Source organism: Athene noctua, chromosome 1 (assembly GCF_965140245.1).
Source record: "Athene noctua chromosome 1, bAthNoc1.hap1.1, whole genome shotgun sequence".
Taxonomy (NCBI): domain Eukaryota; kingdom Metazoa; phylum Chordata; class Aves; order Strigiformes; family Strigidae; genus Athene; species Athene noctua.
In genome coordinates this window covers 208930189-208944664 of record NC_134037.1, presented here as the reverse complement: position 1 = coordinate 208944664, position 14476 = coordinate 208930189, and the positions used below count along the sequence as shown (strand labels likewise).

General features: G+C 39.2%; 1 protein-coding gene across 1 annotated transcript in view; it reads left to right on the top strand.

Annotated features, from left to right (window-relative positions):
- The window catches only part of GPC6 (glypican 6), a 795485-nt gene that overhangs the window by 371105 nt on the left and 409904 nt on the right, over window positions 1-14476 (top strand). The gene's annotated exons all lie outside the window — the stretch shown is intronic.

Below are 14476 nucleotides of genomic sequence, written 5' to 3'. Positions count from 1 at the left end.
CCTCTTCTCACTTCTTACTCTATTTACTCAACCTGGTGCCTAGAAGGGGGCAATGGAAAGGCATGAGCATATTTTTGCTCACTACCTACCCTTTATTGTGTGTTTCCTTCTCATACTGTATTTGGGATTAAAAAAAGGATAGAAAACCACAGCTGACATTCAGGCTCACTTTCCTATGGTAAAATGATCCCTCACAAGTAGCTTTGAGAGAGGGCATTGAAATCAGGGTCACTGTATCTCTACTGTATAACTAGGATTTCAGAAAAGGAGAAAATAAAAATAGTTGGTTATCAGTGGAGGCACCAAGTTTGTATATTGTACATATATTGTAATATATATATTGCTAATCCCACAGGACCCACAAGGTTTGGACATTGTGGTAAAACAAAAATATGAATAGCGAACACTGTATCAGAATCTCAGAGGTTTTTATATCTTTTTTCTGAGTCCTTGGGAATAATTTTACTGCCTATCCAGAAATAATGTCTTAATTAAAAGAAAACGTCAACATAAGACTGAAATTAGCAGAAAGGTAATATTTTGTCCTTTTAAGTGTAATGTTTGATTTACTTATTTCCTTTAAATTCATGTTTTGTTGTTCAAGTGTAGGCAGATCAAGAATCAAAGTAAACTTTCCTCAGTTTTATAAACATATTTTTTTATCTTTTTTATTAAATCATTATTAGATAATATTAAATGTTAAGCAAGGTGTCATTAAAGCAAAATATAGGATCACATTTTGTCTGAAGGAAATGTAAGCTTATTACAGACATCTCCCAAAGTTCTCTTCCTTGAAATCATTTAATTTGACATAATCTTTGCCTTTCAAAATGACTGCCTCACTCTTATCTTTCAAAAAGCTGTTATATCAGAAGATGGCATCTGATCACTTTTATCATAGAATCACAGAATCATTTAGATTGGAAAAGACCCTTAAGATCATCAAGTCCAACAATCTAGCATTTAGGATGTGTGCCAAAAAGTAGCAGACCTGGGTTCTCTTACCTGCTTTTTCTGTGGGCATTGAATTTCGTATTTCCCAGGTCTGTGGTAAATTCTTCTTGAAGACGGGTCTTTGTGTTGCCAGAAATGTAAGGCACAATGGGGCCATGAAGTGAAGTGTCAGGAAGGCTAACTTGGTAGCACTGTATGCAGATACCAAAATTGCCTTTCAGTCTGTGAACCTTCACAGAAAAGAATAAGGGATGCCTGCAATGTGGGTCATAATGTAGCATGGCATTTCTCCATGGGACCTTTTCATTCACATAGTTTATCCTTTCTGGTGCATGGGTTCTTTGAAAAATGGTGTGCTCACACATTTAATGATTATTGTAACATGTAAAGAGACAAACCTTAACCAGCATGTTACTGCACGTTTGAGAATATTAGACAGAGAAGACCTCTAAAGTCAACCTGACCTACCCACAGCAACCCTGAACTTCAGCTGGAGAAAAAAGTCCTGAGGAACTCTGCATTGTACCAGGCTGTTATAGATGAAACCTTCTGAGAATTTAGGAGTCAAACATCTAAGCATCTGCTGAATGTATGAGGAATATAATTTTTCAAAACCCTATAAATTTGACTGCATGTGGGCAGATCTGTATTAGGAGTGCCAGAATTTATTCACTGGTGCATAGGCTATGCAGATGACACTCCTTATTGTGCTTGCACTAGGTTTGAAGTGGGGTCATTGTCTCAAGTTTCAACTTTTCTTCTAACTTTTAAAATTATTTCTGCACTTGAACGTTTTGTGTTCTAAATCAGCATTTGGGGCCATTCTTACTTGCAGTGCAGTGACTGTCTGCCAACTCTCATTAAGGTATATTTACCTTCATTTGCAAAAGTAAAACTAGGCCATTAATCCTTCCTTATAGTGTGACCTCATTGTGTATTGAAATGGTGCTGCTGCTGTTGCAAGTATCAGTGCTTTCCTCCTGAAGGTGACAAAATGCCTCAAAGATGCTAATGAAGTAGGAGTCCCAACACCCCTGCAAGATAATTAGGTAACTGTATTCTGCGTTATGGATAGAAGAAATTCAGGTGCACAGAGGACCAATGATTTTCTCTAATGGGTGTAATATTTTGAGACATAACAATTTACAGGCCCACATTTGAACAAAGGCTTCTGTGTAGCACTGTTCACTCCTATCGTAAAAAGATACTACACTAGCATATTTTCAGTGTGAGAATGTTTTCTGCTTTTCTAATAATCTCCTGCAAATTAGAATTTATTTCAAGATGGGGTTTTGAATTATCAAAAAATTAAACCTACTTCCATAATTATTCTTGAGACTAACTTAAACAAAATTGAATAAATCTCAGTAGCATCTCCATCTCTGGAGATATTCAAAACCAGTCTGAATAAAGCCCAGAGCCCAGAACCTCATCTGACCTCATGGCTGACCCTGATTTGAGCAGGAGATTGGACTAGAGACCTCCTATGTACCAATGTTTTTTGTGCTGTTTACTGCTAAAAACTGCACACCATGACAATTACATGCATGTATCATTATATTCATGTAATTGGAATGCATATAATGGGACAAGTGGGATGCAGCTGTCCCGGAGGGGGAAAAGGATTGTGGGGCAGGAGTTAGCAGGGCTTATTGACAGGGCTTTAAACTAGATATGAGGGGGGATGGGGAGATAACTGGGCCTGTTAGGAACAAGCTCAAGGGAAGCATGCCAAGGCTTGAAGGATGGTGGACTGGTGAGGGCTCTCCCTCTGCCACTTCACTTGAAAGAAGGGAAAGATGTTTAGGACTGTTGAAGCACCTGAGAAGGGTCTGGTAGGGAATGGGGCCCATGCTCACAAAAAAGTGTTGGATTCATTAGGTCATCTCAAGTGCATCTATACCAGTGCACGCAGTATGAGCACCAAACGGGGAGCTTGAGGCCATGATGAAGCATGAGAACCATGACATAGTAGCTATAACAGAAAGGTGGTGGGATGCTATAGACCCCCCAACCAAATCAGTAAGGTGGATGAAACTTTCTATAAACAGGGGAGAAATCTCACGGTCACTTGCCATTGTTCTTGTGGGGGACTTTAACCTCCCGGGTATCCGCTGGGATCACAACACAGCAGAGAGGGAACAATCCAGGAGGTTCCTGGAATGTGTGGAGGATAACTTCCTCACCCAGCTGGTGAGTGAGCCGACCAGGGCAGGTGCCCTCCTGGACCTGCTGCTTGTGAACAGGGAAGAGCTTGTGGGGGAGGTAAAGGTTGGAGGCTGTCCAGGGTGCATTGATCATGAGATGATTGAATTTTCAGTCCTTTGAGAAACAAAGAGAGGGGTTAGTAAAACTGCCACCTTAGACTTCTGGAGGGCTAACTTTGACCTGTTCAAAAGACTGATTAACAAAATCCCTTGGGAGGCTGCCCTGAAGGAAATGGGAGTCCAGGAAGGCTGGATGTACTTCAAGAGAGAAGTCTTAAAGGCACAGGAGCAGGCTGCTCCCGTGTGCCGAAAAACAGGCAGGAGGGGAAGGAGACCGGCCTGGCTAAACAGGGACCTTTGGCTGGATCTCAAGAGCAAAAGGAGAATCTATTGCCTTTGGAAGAGGGGCCAGGACTCTCATGAAGACTATAAAGATGTAGTGAAGTTATGCAGGGAGAACATTAGGAGAGCCAAAGCACAGAGCTCAACTTGGCTTCAGCTTTTAAGGATAATAAAAGAAGTTTCTATAAATTCGTTAACAGCAAACAGAGGATTAGGGAAAATCTCCCTCCTTTACTGGATGCAGAGGGAAAAATGGTAACTAAGGATGAGGAAAAGGCTGAGGTGCTCCACGCCTACTTTGCCTCAGTCTTTAGCAGTGGAACTGGCTGTTCCCTGGACACCCAGCCTCATGAGCTGGGAGATGGGGAGGGGAAGCAGACTGAGGTCAGCACAGTGGAAGAGGAGGTGGTCAGAGACACCACTTGGATGCACACAAATCTGTGGAACTGGATGGGTTACACCCAAGGATGCTGAAAGAGTTGGCAGATGTGCTTGCCAAGCGGCTTTCCATGATTTACCTGAAATCATGGCTAACTGGGGAGGTCCCATTGGACTGGAGGGTGGCAGCTATGACATCCATCTACAAGAAAGGCAGAAAGGACGATCCAGTAAACTATAGACCTGTCAGTCTGACCTCGGTGCCAGGGAAGGTCGTGGAGCAGGTCATCTCGAGTGCCATTAAAAGTCATATAATGGACAACCAGGCTGAGGGAACTGGGGGTGTTTAGTCTGGAGAAGAGGAGGCTGAGGGGAGACCTCATCACCCTCTACAGCTACCTGAAAGGAGGTTGCAGAGAGCTGGGGATGGGTCTCTTTAACCAAGTAACAAGGGGTAGGACAAGAGGGAATGGCCTCAAGTTGTGCCAAGGAAGGTTTAGACTAGATACTAGGAGGCATTTCTTTACAGAAGGGGTTGTTAGGCATTGGAATGTGCTGCCCAGGGAGGTGGTGGAGTCCCCATCCCTGAAGGTGTTTAAGAGTAGAGTTGACATAGCGCTGAGGGATCTGGTGTAGTTGGGAACTGTCAGTGTTAGGTTAATGGTTGGACTGGACGATCTTCAAGGTCTTTTCTCACCTAGATGATTCTGTGTTTCTGTGATTAGCATATTATTATGTGTAGGAACTGAATATTCAACATAAGATTAATGGAGAATGCATTCTCTTTATTGTAATATACTGCCATAACACAAGAATTAGCATTAAAGGAATGATGGCATTTTGTAGAACCTCATCTTCATTAAATAAGCAAATTACTTAATTACAACTAAAGTGCTTCCTAACATAAACAGATAATAGTCATGGAAGCTGCAACTAGAGGATGCAAGATGTAAATGGCTCAGAAACTATTCTGGGTACCTGTAGTATATATTTTCAAATTGATTTAAAAGATATTAAAAATCTGAAATCAAATTATGATTCATCGGTTGCTTCCATAATAATTGTAAAATGTTTTGTCTGTGAAGTTACACATAACGTTTATACAATGAGTGTAAATGAATTTACATTGAGTAGAAATTTACCATTAGCTTGCATCACCCAAACCATAGTAGCCTAGGGACCTCAGCGTAAATACCATATCCTTTCTGCAGATTAATGCGTTAATTGGCACACAGTGTACGTAAGCTTGTTTATTTAATGAAGTTCATGATGGTCTCTCTGGGTGAATTCACACATTAAAATATTACAAAGCATGCCTAACACTTTTTCTTCCTTTATTTCCTGGAACTTCTTTGTGTTAATTCTGGATTATTTTCTAGACTCTTCAAGCTTAAGGCAGAGGTAAACTGTAACTAGTGAAACCTAGGGAACCCCTGAAAACAGGGTAGTGCTCTGTCGCTCAGCCTGACTTGCACTGTGTCAATAGGGAACTGAGAAGAAACTATCATAATGCTCTGTAGAGCTTTGGCAGATAAGAATGCTGCCCTTTGTATTTGAAAGATTGTTTCACCTCCTGCCGTGTAGACAAGCTATCTTAAAATTCGACTGTCTGAGGGTGAATAACTAGATCCAGGTTCTTTTGCAACGTAGTTTCAGACAGGAAGACAAAGAAAAAGACCTAAGCTCGCATTTGAATGTGTAGTTCATAGTGCAAAAACTGCAGCCTGTCAATCTAGTGAGAAAATTCTGCCAGTGAAGGGTGCTACAGAAATCAGTACAAAGAGACTGCCAGAAAAATAACTTACTCCAGAAAGTAACAATAAAGGAAAAGTTAAAGAAACAAAAATGTACCAGGACAAGCATTTGTTGCCAGCTGCTGTAGCACATTACTTGTAAAACTTGATCCACAGGTTGAACCCCTTTAGTGATGACTGCCTATAGGTAGTGTCAGGATCTCTTCTTCAGTGAATGACTAAAGCACAGCATCTAAGAAGGTAGTAAGAGAAAATTAAGTCTGAATGATATATCTGAACTGTATCATTTGTCCTCAGTTGTCCAAGTAAAACCAAAGAGCGTGCTCTATTTCCACCAAAGATAATATATTTGGAAGTGGTAAATAAAAGAATGCAAAGCAATTTTCTCCTTTGATTTTAATTACATGAAATATTTATAACTTGCATTCACTTTGTGTTTTCCACTCATGTTGAAAGCATACAACTTAATACTTATGTGTGAAGCATGCATCTTAATATTTGACAGCTTGTGAATGGACCACTAGCAATCTTAAATCTGACCTCTTGTCTGTTGTCTGGCTACTTAATTGGAGTTGTTGTAGGACAACTCTGCATACAGAAAAATGCTTGAAGTACTCTTTCTTTTGCATGTGTTATGTATATTTGATTATCATAATGCTGGCAAGATTGTAAATGCAGTGGATAAGCACAGTGCAGATCATGGGCATACAGCTATGGCCAACTTCATTTTCCTAAAGGGAGACATCTGGGTGCTATGGCTCCCCTGATCAGAGCATGCTCCATGACAAAGGACACAGTGCTCGGGCAATATGTTGACTCCCCACCTTGGGTCTCCTATGCTGTTCATCAGCTATTCTCTGAGTACAACTGGACAATATGGATATTAGTCCTCCAAAGAACATGTATGTGTTTAATACTTAGCAGATTTTCAGGGTCAGGTCCAATTGACTTAAAACCATGGCAGCAGCTAGCAAGAAAGCTGTGCTGGAGCACTGACTTCCAGCACTGAGAACATCAGTGGACCAGAATCAGGATCAGCAAGGAAGGCTACTTTTAAAGAAACGGTCCATAAACATGACCTTGAAGAGGTTTGCTACATAGTGAGACTTAATGATTTTTTAAATATTTTTTTTTTCTCAAGGAAGAGCAAGGAGGTGAATACAACTAATGACAAAATTAATCTGCAGAGCAGAGTCTCTTTCACATTTTTCCTGACACAGCTACACCAGCCCAAAAAAACTTTCCTCCTGCCATCACTACTCTTCCCCAGCCCCCAGGTACAGCTCTGGCCTCTGTGTACTTTTGCTCCCTTGTGCATGCGGAGCATGAATAGCAAGTAGGGTCAGCGTAGCTGGCCCTTATTCCTACTTCCTTCAGAAGTGGCACCCTTGAAACAAATCACATAGCCAGTTTTTCTTCCTTCCAAGTGATAATGCGGAGCCCTCTGGGTTTGGAATATGCAGCTTGAGCAGCCTTCCAAGTCCTGGTTGTTTGCTAGGTCTTCAGAGAGCAGAACCAAAAGGGAACAACAGGCAGCAGAAAGTTCCAGCCCTCATACTCTCTTCTTGCAAAGTATTTGGTCACCACCTCGGTCTTGGGGATTAGAGGATTTTGTCAGGATAGCCATGACTTTAAAAGTGCCTTCACGGATCTGATTCAAAGGCTTTGCAAGCCAGACATAGGGATTCTGTGGTGGTGCATGAATCTTTCTCGCTTTCTTTCTGTAGCAGTGAGCATTCTTCAATAAAAATCAATAAATTTCAATTAGTTACAGAGGCTTAAAATAGCCAGGCTTAAAATCTGTAAAGCAGCTTTTAGTGCTTTTCCTTCGTCATTTTTTATCTTAAAAAAAACAGTGAAAGTGAGGTAGACAATATTATATGATGGAGCTAGATCAAAAAATTCTTCATTTGGGTTCTTTCAGTCTTTTTACCTGTTATGCTTTCGATTTAACAAGACACCGAGTTCCTGTAGCAAAACAGCATGCAATAAGCAAGGTATTCTTTGCAAGATGTTGGGCTTGGTGGGTGCTTTTCTGTTCTCTATCGGGATTTAACTTGAGGTCAGACTGCGTATGGGCTAAAGTGATGCTTCATATACAAGTTTTGAACTTCTTGCTGTATCACATAGGGCTGATAGGAAAGGTTTAGCGGGAAAATTGTGTATGTGTTCCTGCAAAAAGAGATTTCAGGAGAAAGATAAAACAAGAAATAACCAAAGTCCAACATTTACTGAAATGGTGGGTGACCTAAAATCAAATCTCTTATTTCTTGGCTATTGGGAGCTTGCATTTGTATTTCCCAAATCCTGGTTGTACCCCTGACTTTATGGACATTCTTATAAAAAGATATCTCATTTATCTTTTGAAAATATCTTTATTAATCATGAACTATTCTTTAAAGCACCAACTTTGTAGCTGGGCCTCCACCTCCTTCTTTTCATAAGATTTGCCTAACCCCATGCATCTGTCCATCTAGAAATTTTCAAAGGACATAGGTTTCAGCACAGTGGATAAAAAGAACTGAGGGTGGGGGTGGCAAGGAGTGGGGAGGTGTCTTTTCTATAGGATGGAAAACTTTCTCAGAATTTATCTTCAGTGGGATCTTTCTTAACTGCTGGATATGCACTTGAATTAGAAAGGCAAAAGCTTGAATAACCTATAGTGGCAACACTATACTGCTTAATGTTTCCATTCCTACTTTTTCCTCTTGAATATATTTCAAAGTTCATATAAGTTTACCATATGTCTATGTAAATTTTGGTAAATAGAACATTGGATCAGATCCTATCCCTTCCAAGTTCTTATTGTGGTCCTGCAAATTTGAAGGGATCCTTTGTGCTTAGTGTGTTTTGGAATACATAAAAAATAGGGAACAACTTGGAAGGAGTGCATTATACTGGTGAAACTCCCCATGTTAACTGGCATAATTGATGTCAGCAAATCACACACCCATTCTGATCTCAGGTGGGTGCAGGAATAAGGGTGACATGATGTTATTTCCCATCACCATCTGAAATCCCTACATCATGTTTTTCAATGGCTGTATCTGTTAATATTTAGTGCTGTTGCACTGTTTCCATAACATTGGCTTCAGTTTTTAATAACCCATGGTTAACTGAATCACCAATCTGTTTTCTAATGCTCCCTAATCTTTGTTAAAAAACATTCACACTGATGTGATATTTCTAGTATACACTAATATGTTTTGATTATCAAGATGCTTTGATTTGCCATGCTGGGTGAAGCACCAATTGTTTAGAAAACGATCTCTGCCTCCCATTGCAAAAAACCACTCACATAAAGAACTGCCTGCAATGTGTGGATAGATGGGCAGTGACCAAGCCAAACTATACATCAAATTTATATCTCAGGAACTTTACTATTAATAATTTTTACTGTCAACTTTTAATATCGAAGAAAAAGTACAGCACAGTGTTTTAACACACTCCAGAACACTTTATTAAATAACATAGTGGTATGCTGTTGTAAATTGAGGTCAGGAGGAAGGGTAGCAGTACTTTACAGGCTTAGGAACTCGATACTCTGGTATACCACTGGGATAAGAGTCTCTCTTCCAGGACTGTTTGCAGCTGACAGTGCCATCAACAACTCCAGCTCATTAAGACGACAAGAACAATAAAAGGGGGTGGGGGGAGAGAAGTATCAGAGATATAGGTAAAAACAATGTTTTTGTTTATCTCAAAAAAAAAAGGGACTGAACCAAACGGGACCCCTGGGACACCTCAGGGAAGAAGCTCTAATGCTAATTGACATGATTTAAAAAGATGACTCTGTTATTGCCAACAGTCTAATTTAGTCATTTTCTCTCCAATGTTGAGACAATCAGAACAGTTTTTATAATTTTAGTAGATGGATAACAAGGTATGCCTCAGTGTAAAGATGTATATGCTAGAAGGTAGGCTAAAAAGAATGTGAAAAGACCTTTCTAGTAAATACATTTTGTATATCTTTTTATGAAACACCACTCCTTAATGTTTTCGGCTGCTGAATGAGCTTCATTATATTTTGTGTAAATATATAGTAGCAATTTGTCATGAGGCCACAGAAAAACAGCAAAACCAAACAAAATTATCTATGTATCTGTAATTTCACCTTTTCTCAGATTAGGTTTATATTTTTACATAAAACCAAATATTTGTTAGAGGGAAAATGTTTTGTGGGTTTTTTCCTCCTATATTGTATGCTTTCTTTCCAGCAAATGTCTCTGTATTAAAGAGCTCTAGTGTTCACCTGAACTTGTCAAGGCTGTAAGAATTAAAAAGCAGATGTATTTAGTCAAAGGTTTGCTGTAATGCTGTCCTCACAACTGTTCCCTAAGTACACTTCCCACTCTGAAAGTGTCCTATCAGTATCATACATTTTTACCAAATTTGCTAAGTTACATGTGGTTCAATTGAAGAGTGAAAGAAAGAAAAAAATAGACATTATATATATATATATATATATATATATAAAATTCTCTTTCCAGACCTCTCCGCTGCCCAGAAAATCTCTCTGTGCCTCTCATATAAAGTCGTTATCCTCTCTTGACTTTTCTCATTAAACTTGCTATAAACTTTTACCTTTTTCAGTAAGTTTGCTGCAACTCAAAATGCCTGTTGTCATACCAATAGGCTTCAAGAGAGGAGAGAGCCTTTACTTTGGAAAGTCCTTCGACTGAACCTTGCTCATACAACACTGTGATGCTGGAAGTGGCAGTAACTTTATTCCCATTAAATAAGACAGTTAGGAACTTGGAATAGGCGTTTCTTCTTTGCAAGGGCTCCTCACTGTACATGTGGCCCTTTTGCTGCATACTTGAAGTGTATCTTCTGGTCTCATTTTCCCTTTTATCCCTTGCTTCCCCAGTGGTTATTCGGTTTCATGCAGTTTTGTCAGGAAGGGAACAAATACAGGCCTCAGTACTGTGGATATGCTGCATCCACAAAAGAAAAAAAATTCATTGTGGTTTGTTTGTTTCTTTGCCAAAAATGTTGATGCTTTGAAATTAAACCTCTATCTCAATGACAGGATTGGGTCAGTAAGGGAATGAATGTTTGAATGAGAAAGGGAGTAACCAAAAGCTCCAAAGATAAGATGTTCTTATGCCAGGTGGAGATCAGAGGTTCAGTCTTCACTTTGATTCAACAAGGTATGAACAAACATATATACTAATGGCCCTGTTTCTGAAGTCTTTAAATGTAAAATTCAAAAAAGTCTATTTCAAAAGTTCTAAGTGGTCTTTTTAAATTAACATTAAAAAAAAAAAAAAAGAAAAAAAGGTGCAACCTTCAAAAAAGTTGATGTTTGAAATTAAATGTTTAACACTAATAACAGGTTATTTTTGCTTATACTTTGTTTTGGGCAGAGCAACATAAAAATACTAAAGATGAGCTTTTGCTGGTATCTGTCAAGAGTTCTAGCAAATTCAATGGAATTAATGCCCTTCCATGACATTACTACACTTTATCCCTGGATGGTATAAATGGGCCTTAGAAAATGACACTGCCAAGAATGGATTAAGAGAATTAACTTGCATAAGGAGTCAAATCTCTGACCTCTACTTTGATTCACCTCTCATGAGTGCCACAATCCACTGGGAGAAAGATGGAAGTGATAGCCTTTACAGAGCAGAGCAGATGAGTGCTCTTGTACATAGAAGGGCTTTTGAGGAGTTGGATTGCATGTGGGTCAGTCCAGTCACAATTTACTGCTGTCTCCTGCTTGGGCAATTTGCATAGGGGAGATTTTTATACAGCTTGTTAAAACAAGTGTAAGGGAATCGTTGTCAGACAGGAGACTACACAATGGGAATATTAACAAGCCAGCACTCTGTCATTTGCTGTCTGATATTTTTTTTCCTAATAATATCTTAAAGCATAAATTAATCATAACCTGCAGTGTACAGAATGGGCAAGTGCCATATGATCCCTCCTTCCACACAGATACCTCCAGCTCTGTTTGGGAAAAGAGTAGCCTCGCTGAAAAAAAGGAGTCAGTAAGGCAGAAGCCATGCCCGAATAGTGGTTCTCCACTTCACTAAAAAATTTGCCAGTATGCTTTGCTGGTGCCTCCAAAAGAAGGAGAAAGAGTAAGGACAGGAGGAGAGTTCTGCAACTGTGAGCACAGTTGTGAGTCAGGGTTGGATTTCTGTGAGGTTCACAGTTCTGGAAGTGTAAAAACATGCACAATGTGGATGAAATCACAGTCATTTTAGCATGAGTTAAAAGCAACCACAATTCTCACTTGGATGTCAGCAAAGCATTTTTACCCCTTGATATTAATATATTTTCTGTAGATGGCGTATGTGTAACAGAGACCTGCAAACAATTAAGCATATGCTTTGGGACATTTTAATCATGCAACATTGTGCCTGCTAAGGGAAACATGTCTGTACCTCAGGTAGAAGGAGATTTGTAAAGATTTCTCTATTGACTCTTGTGTACAGTTGTAATGAATTACAATTTTGTTCAGTATTGAGAAGGGATTGAGCTAGCACTTAGATCTAACAATTCTGGTATTTGTAGTTGTATATCACAAGCACAGCTGAATTTTGACTCCAGGAAACAGTTTATCAATTTATTGAGAACAGACGTGTGTGCTGCTGAGAGGAAACGTGCATTCCCTGGGCAAGGGAAGCCCTTGGTGGTGCTGCGGATTACCTGCCAAGTGAACCCCTGATAGCTCTAGAGGGCACCTACCCTACTATAGTTCTGATTATACAACTCCTACGTAGGAAAATGCTGTTTCTTGAGTGAGCTTGTTACTTTATTTCTCTACTCAGAGCAGAGCAATCCCCATGTGTTGGTGCTGTCCTGCTCACTTGTCCTGTGACTGGCGTTCCCACTCCTAACCTCTGACTGGTGCAACCTTGGACTATATAAGTAGCTGAACACACCTATCAGCATGTACTATGAATGGCCACAATGCAGAATCAAAATACTTCCCACCACCAAAGAAATTTGTAAACTTGTCATTCAATGTTAATCCATGTTTGCACGTAAATTGCGTCTGCTAGTAGCTTTCTTTCACTGACTTTATATAGATCAGAAAGCTTGGGCTTGATGAGAAAGGAAGGATATGAGACTACATCAACTTGTATATGGGCTGCACCCTTCCTGTACCCTGTAGAGTTGCACACATCTCACCAAGCCCCTAAATAACCAACACTGCCTAGCACTGCCTAGCAGCTTTGTCTTTTCTAATTGCACTTTGGAATTTAAATATGATGTGCAAACATGGAGAATGGGTCACTCATTCACTTTTCAGAAGTGCTTTAATCCAATATAGACACCTTAATGAAATGCCAGGTACACTGGTCCTATTATTTTCATAGAGAGTTAGGTGATTGTCTGAAAATATGACCTATAAAAAGCTGTCTAAATTATCTTCCTGGAGCTTGTAAAGTATTATTGATGAAAAAGGCAAAGAGATGTTTTTGAGGCTTATTTTTTTCATAAAAGTGCTTAATCAGGAAAGAATAAAAGCTCATGCTTATGTTATTCTTTGTTCAGTAAAGCCTGTAGGAAGATACTCATATCCTAGATCGTCATTTTGAAGGAGAAAATTTCTGCAAAATAGGACTTCAGAAAACAGGTTTTCTGGGCCTGCTATTAAACAGTAGAAATACCTCTTGCCTGGTTTTGATAAGAGGACATATATTAGCCACTACCAAGAAGACATCAGTGTTTAATATAATTTAGTCCTCAAAGTCTCCATTAATTTACATTTTAGCATTAACATGTGTATATTTATATAATGTCTTTGAAGTATGTGAGGGGCTATATAGGCATGCAGTAATTATTCTGACTCAGAAAGTTAAAAACCCATCTGGGTGCCAAGTAAGGGACAGAATAATGTTACAGAAATTTTAATACACTTCAAAGATCTGTAGAACACCTCTAAACTGATATTTTTTAGCGTATGTAAGATAATGCATTTTAAGTCTCACAGTTAAAATACAGGGCTACTGCTGAAAGAAGTCTAGGTATGACAGTGACCTGCCCCTTTAATTATTTTTTTCTCAATTACTAATATTTCAGCTGTCTGTCTGTACAGTGTCTGAAGCAGTCAGGGCCCCTACTCTGTAGGTTTTTAAGCACCACAAGAATTAACATAATTAATCATGGTAATTATAGGAGGTGTATGCTTAAGAAAGCACAGTGCAACAATTGCATAACATATGACAAGGGGACTGCCAGTGGTAAAGCAATAAGCAAACAAATGGGGCAACAGCCTTGTTTTAATGTACTACATTATGAGATGCAAAAGATAAGCCTGAGTGCAAGTAGATAAACAATCCAATACTCCGGTGGGATGTTGTGCATCAGAGACAGAATACAGTGCAGATCCTTTGAGATAAGAGTTGTCTGATCATATTTCTTGAGTCTCAGCAGAAAACAAAGAGCAGTACATTTAAGCATGCAAATTGATATGCTGAATTTAGGAACTGGGTTGAATGTCAGCAAGAAATGGGTAAGGTAGAAATACAAAAGTAGGGAGAACGTGACACTCTCATGTTCTCCAACCCACATGCATTAAGGTGGAAGAAAGTCTGGCCTTATGGCTATATTCATATGAGAAATGTATTTATTAAGATAATGTGCAGTCTTTCATATATATGAAAATCTGCAACTAATCACAGACCAACTGCACCATTTTAGTGTATGGTAGATTAAACCATATCTGTAATAATTAAAATTTTCCAACATTTTATTTAAACAGTGAATTGTAATACCGTTTATGAGATATATTTGAAAAAAACCTCCAGCAGTTATACCTTGGTAGGCATTAGAATTTTTTAGCTGAAAATTGTGCTAATCCAATACAACTACAGAATA